Source organism: Protopterus annectens, chromosome 9.part0 (genome assembly GCF_019279795.1).
Source record: "Protopterus annectens isolate FY-2018-M chromosome 9.part0, PAN1.0, whole genome shotgun sequence".
In the NCBI taxonomy this organism is placed as follows: domain Eukaryota; kingdom Metazoa; phylum Chordata; order Ceratodontiformes; family Protopteridae; genus Protopterus; species Protopterus annectens.
In genome coordinates, this window is record NC_056743.1 from 1,286,332,683 (window position 1) to 1,286,346,301 (window position 13,619).

Consider the following 13,619-nt stretch of genomic DNA (forward strand, 5'->3'; position numbering starts at 1 on the left):
ACTTCTGAACTTACCCTTAGAGATACCTTTTTCCCTGCCTGGCTGAGAAGTCTGAGTTTCCATACTATTTGACACCATTGCTTTCCCCACCTTCATTTGTTGTTGAGAATACACATTCATATGGCATCATGCCTGCCCTCAGACCTTCCAGAGGGATGAATCTGCCAGATCCAGACAAATCTACAGAACTCCATTCAGAAACTCAAATTTGGTGCCAGACATCCATTGTTGCCTCTCATTCAAATTCCTTCAACTACTCAGTTCAGAAACTGTACACAGAAAGAAGTTAAATATTTAAATAAAAGAACTACATTAGCAAATACTTCATCTTGTACATGAATATTCCAATAAAACATAAGAAAACATGCACCATTTGTAGACACCACTTCCAAGTTTTTTAATACTTTTGAACTTTAAATTAATTCCCCAAAAGCATTCCACATACCCAGTTGCAGCAATCCTTCTCTAGCTACAAACTACCTTGCCCTTCTCTAAGGTGCTTCTACAATTGAAGAATAAATAAATTACTAAATTGCTACAAAGAAAACTCACACAGCTACATTGATTTATAGTAATGAAACATTTTTTTTAGTTATTATCTTAGGGATTTCATGATGATGACACAACTACCCTACTTTCCTTGTCTGGCAACATATATTCACCTGGGCTGCTGGCCACCACTTCCACCCCTTGAGATTTCCAGCTCCCAGACTTCCACCCCAACATCCTCTTGCCAATGCCTGTCTACAGAAATCCATTTCCAGCCACAGATGGGCACTCTTCCCCAGGGGCCTTCCATGACCCGGGTCAGACCCACATCACAGCTGACTTCAGGAACAGCAATTGCTCACCCCAGGGCACCTAGACAAACACTGTCCTAATTGCTTAGAAGTCCTAGTCAGTAAATAAATAATTAGACCTCAGTGCTCTACATAAAACCCGACCACTGGGGACTTCAACTTTTTTCTCAGGCAGCTGAACCTCAAGGGTGCTAGTTTCCCTAGCACCCTGCTCTCCCTGCCCCATTGCACAACTCTAGCTCTGATTGCAGAGAGACAAATAGGTGTCCTTTCCTGCGGGGAGTTCCTTGTGCCTGCCTTGCCTCAGGACTTTCACCCCAAGCTGAGCCCACACCTTTCCTGACCTCAGGACTCCTTTTGCACCAACACACACACACACACACACACACACACACACACACACACACACACACACACACACACACACACACACACACACACACACACTTCTCAAGGATTCTGACCAATAATTAGAACCTCAGGCACCAACTTAAATTTAACCCCTAAAAGGTGATTTTATTTTTTCCCCGTATGACAGTCAGATTTCCAGGTACCATCCACTCCCACCAATATACTCTCCCCACCTGGTTGGAGCATGCTCAACTCAGCAATCACTCTCTCAGCTGGAGACTTTCCCCACTCAGACCTCGGCTTAACACTCCACTCTCCCTGTCTGGTTGTGGTACTGCTTTTTCACTCACAGACAGGTGCTCTCCTTCCTTTGTGCTTCCATGACTGTATCTCACCCCAGAGCTTCCAAACCAGGACAGATCCATAACACCCTACCCCATGGGAACCTATAACTTAGCCAAACGCACACGGATAACTACCCAGGAATCCTGGACAAAAACCTAAAGCTGTAAATACCACAGAGCCAACCAGTAAAGAGTGTTTGATGTTTAACTCGATCTTGCCACCCTGCTGTACCACATGCCAGCAGCACTATCAGCTCAGATGCCAGCCACTACTCTCCCAAGGAATTTTACCACCTGGACCTTCACCCCCTCCACCATGCCCTCCTGCATGGCAGTGGGACACCTTTCCTGGCCTCAGACACTCTTCCATCTTGAAACTTCCATGACTGTGGTACCTCAGAGCTTTCATCCCAGTCTGGACCCACACTACCCTTGTCCCAGAGAACCCTCCAGGATGCTGCTACATAATATACACTCTTAGATAATTTCTCATAAATCCTGGACAGGAAATAAATATTTACACATCCAGACTCTACCATAAAGTCAACCACAAGGAGGGACTTTAAATTTCTCCCCAGGCAGCTGGACTTCGAGGGCACTAGCCCCCCCCCCCCCACACTATGCTCATGTTTCTGGAATCTGGATGCACCAACTCAACCTCAGCTGTTGGCTGAGATTCCTTCCCCTTAGGTCTTTCAGAGCGTGGACCTCCACCTCAACACTCTGCTTCCCCTGCCAAATGCATCTCTCCTTTCCTGGATGCAGAAAGGGACTTCCATGGCCCGTGCTCCCACAAGGCTGAACCCACACCATCTCTGACCTAGGGACCATAGCCACTCTCCTATAGGCAACCCCCTTCACCCAGAAACAAATGCATGCATAACAGAGTACAGGTCCTTGTTAGTAAATAAATACTTGAACCTGCAGTTCTTCACCACACACCTAATCACTGGGAGAGGCTGAGTTTTTTCATAGCAGCAGGAGTTCCAGGGTACTAGACCTTCACCACCCTGTCCTGCATGCCTAGCATCATCACTCCAATCCTGGCCACCTCTTCCACCCCTGTGGACTTTCGGGACATGGACCTCCACCACCAAACACTTTGTTCTCCATGTGAGCAGCAGCACTTCATTCTTAGCTGCAGAAAGGTGCCTTTCCCTCCCTTAGGATTTCTATAACCCTACACCATACAGGCCCTACACCTGAGCTGAATGCACACTACAGACAGTGTCCCCTGGCATCCAGCCAGAAACATCTGTACACTTGCCTAGTGGCTCTGGCCGCCAAATAAATAACTAGATGTGAGGTTTCACACTAAACACAATCACCATGAAGGACTTTTTTTTTTTGCAAACAGTTGCAACTCAAGTTTGCCCAAGGGCCCTGGCAAATAAATAAAGTCCATGACAACATGATACAGGCAACCATTGAGGGAGAATTTGATTTTTTTTTCCCAGGCAGCTGTACTTGCAGGGCACTTTACCCCAACCCATTTTATCCCTCCCTGGCTGCAAAATTTCTAACTTATCCATTAGTCACTGCTTCCCCTGCAGACTTCCACCACCTATAATCCCACCACTACCCAACAACCAGTTCTCCCCATCCAGCTACTTCACTTCTTTCCTGGCTGCAGACAGGCACTCTTCCCCTAACCTTGGCTCACCCAAGGGCTACCATCACAGGTTTAACATCCACCACCCTAACCTGAGAACTCATGAGCATCCAACCACACATACACTTGGATTACTGTCTAGAGATACTGACAAATAAACCGATTCTAAGGCACCGCCAACCATCCAGCCAAGAGACTTTTTTTTACCCAGGCAGCTGGCCTTCCAGGGCAAAAGATCCTCCATATCTCTCTCCAGCTATGGCACTTTAAACCTGGCTGCCATCCATCAGTCTCTTTTTGAGGGGTTACAGCACCTCAACCACCATTTTCCAACACCCTGCCCTAACAGCACAGCTATGGCACTCCTTTTCCAGACTGAAGTATTCTTCACCCTGGAGACTATCACAACCCTATCTTCCTCAAAAATGCTTCCACACAAGACCAGATCCACAACATTCCTGACTTTGTGCCCCTAAGCCCTACACACACTTGGATAACTGCCTAGGGGTTATGACAACCAAATAAATACTTAGACCCCAAGCACCATCATACAGCCAAACACTGGGATGGTACTCTAAAATATTTGCAAGCAGGTGCACTATCAGGGCAGGGCCCCATAACCACCTTAGTCTCATTAACCGGCTGTACCACTCCAGATGCACCCCAATTCCTGGGTCTTTCAGCAGCCAGGCCGCCAGCACCCAGCAACTTGTACTTCATGCCTATCCATGACATTCCCTTTCCAGCCACAGACAGACTCTCATCCCCTTGGAAACTGCATGAGCCTGTCTCCCCCCAGGACTGGAGTCACAGTAATGCTGACTTCCACAGAATATAGTCACTCACACTTGGGCACCCCGGCAACCAGACTCAAATGTCTGCATAACTGCCAAGTGATCATGCCCATTACATAAATACTTGGACTCTCGGGCTCCACCATGCACCCAACCACCAGGAGACTGAATCTGTCTATTGCATGCAGTATTTTCAGGGTGCCAGACCCCACTGCCAGTGTTCTCCCTGCTCAACTGTACCACTGTAACCTTATTCACTGCTTCCACCCCCTCTAGCAATGTCCAGAATATGGGCCTGCACCACTCCCCAACATCCTCTTCTCAATGGCCGGCTGCAGCACTTCATTCACAGCTGTACACAGGCTCCCTTCCCCCTCCTTGGGACATTGGATCCCCTCTTTCCTTCTACTCCAGCCTGGAGCCACACCAACACTGACCCAAGAACCACAGACACTCACTTCAATTACCTCAGTCACCCATCCACAAACTCCTGTATAATTTCCCAGGTGTCCTAACCAGTAAATATATGTATATTTAAACACTCGACCATCCCAGTCTCCATAAAGCACACAAACTCTAGGAGGTAGTTTGCAGCTTTCACCAGGCAGCTGCACTTCAAAGGTATCTGCCCCATTCCAAACCGCTCTTCCTTCCCATCCACACTACCTCAACCATGGCTGATGACCATTGCTGCACCCTCTAAGAGACATCCAACACCTCGATGTTCAACTCCAACAAGCTCCTCTCGAGGCTTCACTGCAGAATGGGGCCCTTGTTCCTTTGGACTTACATGACTGGTGCTCCAGCTCAGGGTTAACACCCAGGGCTGAGCATGCACCACCAATGACCCGATCTCAGGGACCACAGCCACTGAACTTAGGAAACCAGTCAGCACCAGGCCATACTTGCAAAACTTACCAGAGGTTCTAGTCAAAAAAGAAATATGTATACTTCATGCTCCACTATACACGTAGCCACTGGGATAGACTTTGAATTTTTTCCCAGGCAGCTGCATTTCAATGGAGCTTGCACCCACACCCCTTTGCTCTCCCTGCCTCATTTTCCAATTCTGTCCTGGCCAACGAAGTTGCCCCCACTCCTTGTGACTTCCAAACCTTCACTCCCCCCCAAAAAGACTGCTCTCTGTGCATGTCCACAGCAGTCCTTTCCTAGCCACAAGGAACAGTCCACCCCTCAGGATTTCCATGACCCATGCTTCCTGTAGCATCTCATCCCCCAGAGCAGACCTACACTAATGCCTGCTCCAAGGCCTCTCACCCAAGATACCTCTGGTTCACAGTTATAAAGACTTGCATAACTGCTTCAGGATCCTGGAAAAAATAAATAATACATACACCTTCTCACTGTCAGGAGCTCTGAATTTTTCTCCCAAGCAGCTACACTTCCTGTATGCCTGCTCTCCACTACTGTGCCCACCATTCATCAAAGTGTTCTACATATCGAGGCACACTACTCCAGCTCTAGCCCTTGGCCACCACTCACACCCCAGAGGGCTTCCAATACTTGGACTTCTTCTCCTAAGTGACTCTCATAGGTTCATAGGTTCATAGGTTCATACTAGGCTATCTGCCCTAGGGCATTTATAAGCCTAGCCCAGAGTTTTTTTGGCTTACGCCACCCCATTAGATTGAAGGATATTATGCCCATTATTTTGCTGTGCCTCTGTCAAGCAGTGACACTGATGTAATCCCTGGGGTATACCTGCGATCTCCCATCCATTGGTCAAGATTTCTCTTGAACAAGGCCAGCGAGGTGCTTCACCTCACATGTACCGGGATTTTGTTCCACAGCATAGGGAGCCTCTGGGTGATGAATCTGTCCCTCCAGCATGTCCTGTTTATGGCCGTGTCAAGGTTTAAGTCTCGTGCTCTTGTGGATCTGATGGACTTAGATTTTTTGAGGTGAAGCATGTTCATTAATTCCGGGTTGGACATGGCCTTGTAAGTCAGGCACAGGTCACCTCTGAGCAGGCGATAAGCGACTAAGTAGAGCTGGAGCTTCTTCAGTCGGGCAGCATAGGACATATTTTTGAGACCCTTTATCCTTTTGGTGAGGAACTTTTGGGGCCTTTCCAATTGCTGCAGGTGTCGGGTCAGATACATTCCAAATGGGGCGTTATACTCAATCATCGGTCTGATGAGTGATGAGTACAGGGGGATGATGACTTCCCTTGACCTAGATGTGAAACCCTTCATGATCAGGTGGGCAATGTAGAAGGTCTTTCTAACTACTTTGGCTACGTGGGTGTCAAATGAAAGGTAACTATCAACCTGAGTCCCCAGGTCCCTGATAACTTCTTCTGTGCTTAGTGGATTGCCACCTATATGGTAGCTAGGGGTAACTTTGTTTTTCCCAAAGGGTATGACTATGCATTTTTTAGCGTTTAACTTTAGGCCATGGCTTTGGCATCAGTTATCTGTTTCTATGAGACTCTTCTGAAGGATATCTGTGTCTGATGTGTTTTCAACTATGGCGCCCAGTTTGCAGTCATCTGCAAACTTTGTCAGCCACAATCCTCCTGTGTTTTCCTGAACTTCTGAAAAGTAGATGCCGAACAAGAGTGGACCCAGGACCGAGCCCTGTGGGACACCACTTGTGACAGGTTTGGAATCTGACATGGTGCCAGCAACTCTAACCTGTGGGTTCTGTCACTTAGCCAGTTTGCAACCCATCTTGTGACGTATGGGTTTACATTTAAGCTGGTGAGTTTTTCTATGATGCCCGAGTGGGGTATCATGTCGAAAGCCTTTGCCAGGTCAAGGTAGGCTGTGTGGACTGCCTTGCCCTCATCAATGGCCTTGGTGACTGTTTCAAAAAAGTCAACCAAGTTTAAAAGGCATGATCTACCCTTGACAAAGCCAAATTGGGTTTGATCCAATGTCTGCAGGTCCCCTATGTCTTTATTTATGAGTTCCATAATGATCCTCTCCATAGCTTTGCAGACCAGACTTGTCAAGCTGATGGGACGGTAGTTTCCAGGGTCGGTGGAGGCACCACCTTTGTGCAATGGGACCACAGTAGCCATACGCCATTCCTTGGGTACGTATCCTGAGGTGAGGCTAAGATTAAACAGCTGCCGTAACTGTGGGTTTAATTCCTCAATGAGCTCTTGGAGCACACAACCGGGGACACCATCTGGTCCCATGGATGCTGTGTTTTTTGCCTTGGAGAGAGCTGTTTTTACCTGAGCATTTGAGATGTTTGGGATGCTACAATCCTCTGGTATAGATATTTCTCCTTTTGGGGGGAGGGGGGGGAGAAATTTGCACTGAACCTGTCAGCCAGTATGTTGGCAATGTCTGTAGATTCAGTGATCTTTACATCATTTTGAACCAGTTCTGAACATATCTGGGAGTTTCCTCCCAGGTTTCTAACATAACTAAAAAAAGCCTTGTGATTGTCTTTAGAGTCCGTGGCAATTTTTCTTTCAAAATTAGCCTTGGAGGATTTTATGAGAGATCTTAGTTTTTTACTTACTATGATCACGGGTGTCTTCCCTTTTAAGGATTTTGCTCTATCATGTAGTAGCTTCCTCCTTTTGTTGTAGAGCTTGTTTATGGCTGGGGTCCACCAGACTGGACACCTGCCTTTGGTACAAAGAGTCTTTGTTTTGTTTGGGATTGCCTGATCCATGCAGTCCTGGAGGTGCTGGTAGAAGGCGTTTGTAAGTGATTCAGCGGTTTTAGTGGTGGTTTCCGCTGGCTCTGGGGCCTTGAAGGAGACCACACCAGTCCTAAGAAGTGTGAAGTCAGCTTTAGAGAAGTTCTTCACTGTGGTCTTTTTTGACTGGGGTGGGGGCGGGATGAGGACTTCTAGTGAGATTAGTTTATGATCTGATCTGATCTCACCAATGAAGGGTATACCTCCGGTGTTGAACATTGTGACCCTATGTTTGTGATGATGAGATCCAGTATGTTGTCACCTCTTGTGGGCATGGTGACTAGTTGTTCCATGGCATTGGAGTTTATGAACTCTAGGAACCTTTGGGCTATGGTGTTGGGGCTTGAGTAGTGATCCCAGTCTATGTTTGGATAGTTGAAATCACCTAGTATGATGGTGTTTGGGGTTACATTTATCCCCTCCAGAGTTTTCAGGAATGCCATGTGAGGTTCCTGAGTTTGAGAGGGTGGCCTGTAACATGCTACAAATTGTAGAGCAGTCTTGCCTATGGTTAGTTGCACCTGGATGGTCTCCGATGCATCGTGCATTGTCACCAACCTGGAAGTGAGGATGTCTTTGATGAATATGGACACCCCTCCTCCTTTCTTGGTGTTTTCCGGATTTTGGGGCCAGAACGCATGATATGAGGTAAAACCTGATAGTGCCGGGGTGCTCTCAGGAGTCTTGAACCAGGTTTCAGTCATAGCGCAGCACTCTCCATGCCCAACTAAGGCACTCCTTTCTCACTGATGTTTCATGACCTTGACTCCCCAGTTGTGTTCATCCTTGGCCAAACCCACCCCCATAGCTGAACCCAGGGAACACAACACATCACTCTAGGGAAACACTCCAAACCCAGACACAAATACCTGCATAACTGTTCAGGGGTCATAGCCAGTAAAAAATATTTAGACCCTCAGTATCCACTATACACCCAATGATTGTAGAAGGGTTCTACACCAGCATTTCCTGGCCATCAGCTCTATACCACCCTGCTCTCTCTATCCAACTGTTTCTTTCCAGCCCTGGCTCCTGCTGCTCCCATGGTACTTCCAGCACCCTGAGCTCCACCTCAACATCCTGTTGTCATGACCAGCCATGACACTTCTTCCTTAGATGTAGACATTTGCTCTTCCTTCTTAGAACTTCCATAATCCTGACTTTCCACACAGCTTCAGCCTAGCTTGGACTTACACTACTAATATCGTCTCCTGGCAGCACCCCAGCACACAGTGACAAACACCCACTTTTACTGCCCAGGGATTCTAGCCAATAAATAAACCCCCCCAGCACAATTTACACCAGACCACCAGGAATAAATGTGTATTTTTCTGAAAGCAGCTGCAGCTCCATAACACTAACATCCATCACCACCATTTTCTCTCTCTGCCAAGCTGCACCACTCCAGGCCTGGAAACAAGACAGGTACTCTTCCTCTTGAGTACTTCCATGATCATAGCACTCCCCACAACTTTCATCCCAAGCTAGATCCATACCATCACTGACCCTCCTGATACCCCTACTACACATAGCCATATATACTTATATAACTGCCCAGCTTAGCAATAAATAAAGCCCCAGGCACCAACATACAGCCAAACACTGAGTTGGACTTTCAATTTTTAGCCGGGTAAATGGACTTCCATGGTACCTAACCACCAACCCCACTATCCCTTTCTGGCCACAGCACTCCCAACACAGCTGCTAGTTCTCTCCCACCCCTGGGGACTTCTAATATGTGGACCTCCACCCCAACACCCTCTCCTCCATTTATGACCTTGGCACTACTTTTATGGCATCAGTCATATGCTCCTCCACCTGGGGATTTCTACCACCCTTAGACTTTGGAATCTACATAGGGGCCAGTACCACACAAATGAGTAATTATCCACTAGGAGGAATTCTTATTTTTTTCTCCATACAACTATAAGTCCATACTATCAGCCCCTCACCCTCTGATCTCATTGCCTGATCAAACCCCTCTAGTCCTGGTTGGTGACTGCCACTCCAATTCCTGGAATCTTCCAGGAGCTAAGCCTCCACCATCTTCAACACCTTGCTCGCTAGGGCCAACCACAGCACTCCTTTCCTGCTCAAGAGCAGGAGAGGCACGCACACACATGCGCGCGCACACACACACACACACACACACACACACACACACACACACACACACACACGCACACACGCACACACACACACACACACACACACACACACACACACACACACACACACACACACACACACACACACACACACACACACACACACACACACACACACACACACACACACACACACACACACACACACACACACACACACATACCAACAACCACATGGACTACATCTGCTCAATCCAAGGGACTCCAGCATTCAGACACAAAAACCTGCATAACTACCCATGGGTCATGTCCAGTAAGTACATATTTGGACAGCCAGACTTCACCATATACCCACCCATCAGGAGAGGGACTGAATTTTCCATGCCAGTAGCATTTTGAGAGCATCAGACCCCTATGATCCTTTTCTTCCTGTCTGGAAGCACCACTCCAGCCCAGTCCACTGCTTCCACTAGATAATTTCCATTTCCAAACACCTTGCTCTCCTTGACCAGCAGTGACAGCCCATTCCCAGCTGCAGATAAACACCCTTCTCCCTTTGGGACTTTCACAACCTTGGCTCCACTCAAGACTTGAAAACTGCCCAGGCATTCCACCTAGTAAAACATAAAACAATAAGAGTCCAGGCTCTACAATACACCCAACCAATAGGAGGTACTTTGAAGTTCTCATAGAGCAGCTGCACTTCCAAGATGATGGCCAGCACCACTATGCTCTTGCATGCCACTCTGGTCCCACCTGCTGGCTACTGTTGCCTTCCCTGGAAACATCCAGCACTTAGACCTTCACACTTTCAAATACCCTCCTGTCAAGGCCTAACTGCAGACAGAGAATCTTGCTCCTTGGGACTTCCATAACCATTTCTCCTCAGGGCTTACACCCCAGAAAGGGCCCACACCAATGATAATCCAAGGGACCACAGCAGCTGACCCAGGGAATCTACCATCACCAAACCTCTTCACAATTGACTAGGCAGTTCTGTACAATAATGATAAAATGTTCAGACGACCCAACCCTCCACTACAAATGAAAACAGTGGGAGGGACTTTGGAAGTATGGCTGCTTAGGGAAAATTCAAAGTGTAAGCATATGACGACATGCCCTCCCTGCCTGGCATTGTCACTCTTGCCCTATTCAATAGCAACTGCTCCTAGACCTTGGGACTTCCACCCCAAGACATTGTTCTCAGTTTTCAACCATAAACCAACACCTTTCCCAGCCACAATAAGACATCCTTTCACCAAGAATTTCCATAGCACTGACCCCTTACAGAGCTTCCTCTCTAGGCTGGACACACACTGCTATCAGCCTCAGGTACCATGATGATTTACTCCAAGCACTCCCTGTCTCCCAGCAAGAAAACACCTCCTATAAGTGCCAAGAGGTCCTGTTCAAGAAATAAGGAAAATATTTAGACCCTACAGGATCCACCATGCAGCCAACCACTGTGATAGACTTTTAATTTTTCCCCAAGGCAGCTGCACTCCCAGTGGCCACTCACTTTACTAGCCTGGTCTGAGTACCCTACCACAACAATCTAGCCTGAGCTGCTTGCCAATACTCCCATCTCTGGGACTTCCAGCATTCAGATCTCTGCTCAATGGTGTACTCTTCATACACAGCCACAGCACTCATAGGTTCATAGGTTGGTACTAGGCTATCAGCCCTAGGGCCTATACAAGCCTATCCATAACAATTCCCTGGCTATTTCTTCCCACAATATTTACTTCCCTGAACCCCTGTCTAGCAGGGCAACTGACATGATCCCCGGGGTGAATTTCCTTTCTCCCATCCAATCGTCAAGGTTCCTTTTGAAGAGGGCCAAAGAGGCACTCTGCTTGACATGTATGGGCAATCTATTCTAAAGTCTGGGGAGTCTCTATGGGTCAGGAACCTATCCCTCCAGCATGTTTTGTTTATTGTGATGACAAGGTTTAGATCCCTGGAACATGTGGCTCTGAGGGATTGGGATTTCTTTAAGTGTAGCATGTCCAACAGCTCTGGGTTTGACATGGCCTTGTATGTTAAGCAGAGATCGCCTCTGAGTAGACGATATGCGACAGAGTATAGCTGGAGTTTTTTAAGGCGATCAGCGTAGGGCATCTGCTTTAGGCCTGTGATTTTTTTAGTGAGGTATTTCTGCGGCCTTTCCAGTTGTTGCAGATGTCTTGAGAGGTACATACCAAATGGGGCATTGTATTCTATAATGGGTCTAATGAGGGATGAGTACAGTAGGACAATGACCTCCTTTTTTTCTGGATGAAAAGCCCTTAGTGATGAGGTGTGCCACATAGAAGGATTTCCTGACTGTTGTGGCAATGTGGTTATCGAAGGAGAGACCACTGTCCACCTGTGTCCCTAAGTCTCTTATCAGACTTTCGGTGTTTAGTGTACTGCCACCTATATGGTAATTCACGGGTACATGTTTTTTCCCAAAGGGGATAACTATACATTTCTTGGCACTGAGCTTGAGCCCATGGCTCTGGCACCAAGCATCTGTTTCTGGAAGGCTCTTTTGTAGAGTATCCACATAATTTGGGGATTCAATAATGGCTCCCAGTTTGCAGTCATCTGCAAACTTTGTTAGCCAGAGTCCCTTAGTGTTGACCTGTACTTCAGAAAAGTAGATGCCAAACAAGAGCGGTCCCAGGACTGAACCCTGAGGTACTCCACTTGTCACTTGTCTGGAGCTGGATTCGGAGTTGGCTACTTTTACAGTGTGGGTTCTATCAGTAAGCCAGTTAGCAACCCATTGGGTGATGTAGGGATTATTGCCCAGCTTAGTAAGTTTATCTATGATTCCAGAGTGGGAGATGGTGTCAAATGCCTTGGCAAGGTCTAGATAGGCTGAGTGGACCACCATAGCCTTGTCCATGGCTCTGGAGACTGATTTGAAGAAGTCAATCGGATTCAGGAGACAAGATTGACCCTTCATGAACCCAAACTGGGTGGGGTCCAGTGTTTGAAGGTTGCCAATGTCTTTGTTTATAAGTTCCATGATAATACGCTCCATGGCCTTGCAGCTAAGGCTCGTCAGACTGATAGGATGGTAGTTTCCGGGATCCAAGGTGGATCCCCTCTTGTGGAGTGGGATAACTGTAGCTCTGTGCCACTCAGTGGGCATGAAACCTGAGGTGAGGCTATGATTAAACATGACACTTAGGTGAGGTGCCAGTTCATATTGTAGTTCATGTAGTACACAGCCCGGGATGTCATCTGGTCTCATGGATGCTGTATTCTTAGCTTTGGAGTGTGCGTTTTTTACCTGTGTGGCCGTTATTACTGGAATTTGGCAATCTTCTGGTATTGAGATGGGCCATTTAGGGTGTGAGAGGGGGGTGAAGTTGGCACTGAATTGATCTGCCAGGATATTGGCAATATCCTTGGGATCAGTATATTTAATGCCATTCTGTTTTAGCTCAGAGCAGATCTGAGCATTGCCATTTAGATTCTTGACATAGTTATAAAATGCCTTGTGGTTGTCTTTGGAATCTTTGGCAATTTTATTTTTGTAACTAGCTTTGGAGGATTTTATGAGGGATCTCAGTTTCTTACTGAGGCTGGTAAGGGAGTTTTTTGCATCCTGGGATTTTCCTCTTTTCTGCAACAGTTTCTTCCTTTTGTTGTAAAGTTTGTTTATGGCAAGGGACCACCAGATTGGCTTCATTTTTTTTTGGATGAGAGCACCTTGGTTCTATTTGGGATGGCATGATTCATGCATGAGTGGATGTGCTCGTATAGTGCCTTAGTGTAGGACTCAGCAGTTGAACTTTCAGTTCCCGTCTGCATGGTTCATAGGTTCATAGGTTCATAGATTAGTACTAAGCTAACTGCCCTTGCGAGCCATTTTAAGCTTAGCCAATTATCCCTTGTGAGACTCAAACCCTGCACCTTGTGTTTATAAGGCAAAC